Source organism: Geotrypetes seraphini, chromosome 16, assembly GCF_902459505.1.
Source record: "Geotrypetes seraphini chromosome 16, aGeoSer1.1, whole genome shotgun sequence".
Classification (NCBI taxonomy): domain Eukaryota; kingdom Metazoa; phylum Chordata; class Amphibia; order Gymnophiona; family Dermophiidae; genus Geotrypetes; species Geotrypetes seraphini.
The window spans coordinates 16,983,992-16,986,227 of NC_047099.1; positions in this window are offsets into that span (position 1 = coordinate 16,983,992).

Sequence of the window (2,236 nt, forward strand, 5' to 3'; positions counted from 1 at the left end):
CGTTATTCCACCTCTCCTGATCAGCCACAGCAGACTGCAGGATTTCAATACGTGCGTCCCGAGTTTGCTTGTCCCCATGGGCCCTCACACTCCCTGTCCCTAGGCTCTGCCTTGCCCTCGAGGGGACACTGGGCAGGGCTGGTCGAGGAAATAAAGGGCATGATTGTTGGGTGAATACTGTATGGTCCACTGTTCCATCTTCCCCATCATGCATGGTGGCCAGAACTTGATTCCCAAGGTTGGTCAATTGAGAATGTTCTAAAAAGGAAAAAAAACCCCAAGGTTTAAAAAAAAAAAAAAAAAATGGTTAAAATAAAAATACAAAGAAATATTAACCCAACACCCACAACTTGCAAACAGCAGGCAAACAACTCACCATCATCTGCATAGAAGTCTGGTGAAACACAAGGCAATAATGTTTCCACGATGTTCCCCTCCTGTGTATGCTCTGAAGACAGCAACAAAGCATTTATTTTTAATAATAGAATAGACATAAGTACCGTACAAGAGTACATCACAACCTGCATTAATCAAAACTTACTATGTTGCAGATCCATATTCTGTGTTGCAGAAACTGGCACAATCGCTGTAAATCTTTCAACATCCGATATCCCCACCTGTGGCTCCTCTGAAGGAAGATACAAAGGTATTTCAGGCGATCCTCCCTAGATCCATGCTCACCTTCCTCAGAATTCACATTTGACCTTGGCTTCAGTTAACTTATTGAGGAGCTTTTTGTTTTCCAGCACCGTCTCTGATACAAGCTTTTTTGTAACTTCCTTCATGTCCTTTGCTGGATGATCCTTTGGATGCATAGGGCCAACTTTCCTAATGCCTAAAAAAGGATGGGGATAGGAAAAGAAGAAAACCTTTCTGTCTCTCTCCTTGACCACTGTGGAAGAAGGGGGCTGGAGCTAGAACAGGGAGCTGAAAAGGGGGGGGGGGGTAGATGGAGAAGGAGCTGGGGCTGGAACCTGGGGCTGAAAAGAGGAGCAGGTGGGAGAAAGGTCCTGGAGCTGGAACCGGGGACTGAAAATGAGTCCTGAATTCTACTACAAACAAATTATGGATTGGATCAGAACACCCAGAACTACCAGACACCTGCACTGCGGGTTACGGATATTATCATTGGTCCCAAAACCTTGCAAAATAATTTTATTTTAAAATCAACAACTTATTTATTTGTATTTCTTATATATATATTTTTTTTATATTCAAGCTTTAGATGGTAAATGAAGCTTTAAAAGGAAGAAACACTTGAAGAGAGGCTGGGATGGTTTAGATGAGCTGGAGTGAGCTTCGACGTAGACTCCAGTGGATGCACAATACCGGGCAAAGTTTTGGGTTTCTGGCCCACAAATATTTAAGAAAAAGAAGAATTTAAATTAAATCATTAAATTATAGAGAGTGTATGTTTGGGCAAATTGGATGGACCATTCAGGTCTTTATCTGCCGTCATTTACTATGTTACTTAGCTTTGAATACCCAAAGAAGAATTTGCCGTTTCACATGAGGCTTCTTCAAAGTCAAAAAAATACATAGGGCCCTAAGGCGGTTTACGGTTCAAGGGAAAAAAAACACAATAACAGCCACACTACAGGGGAAAGGGGAAGCAGGTCAAACAGCTGTTGAAAGGCTTGCACTGTGACATCTAGCAATTTATTCAGGGTAGGTGGTGGCATGGCTCAGCTTCAGGAGATAATTTCATTAATTGCCTGCTTCATTCTGTCAGGAGTCCTGCTTCTCGAAAAGACTGCTGAAGCTGATGACCTTTGCGGTGCTCTTCAGCTCAATATTGCCCACAAAGAAAACAGGCAGTGAGAGATAAAGCCCACGAGGATAGAAGTCGTGCCCTTCCCCCCTCCTCTGTCACACCTGCTGCTGTGCAATGAACTTAAGTGTGGGCAGTCTTGTTTATCTTTTGTCTGGTCCGGCTCAAATGGCTCAATCTCCGAATCTTGATCAGTTCCAAAGCATACGAGACAATGTAGGTCAACCAGAAACAGTGCAGTGCAAGTCGGATACTGTACCCAAACCATTCTATTGGCCTCACATGCAAGTTGTGTAGCTGCATGTGTGTTTCAGTTACTGTCAGAAGTACAGTGTTGATAGTCTCGTAGATGAAGAGCCAGCCAATGTACATGAGCAAGCCCTGATATGACTGACTGTAGATAGAGAAAAGCAGGAAGCAGTATATGCATAAGGCGATGGAAAGCAGGAAGTAGACAAGGTAGTA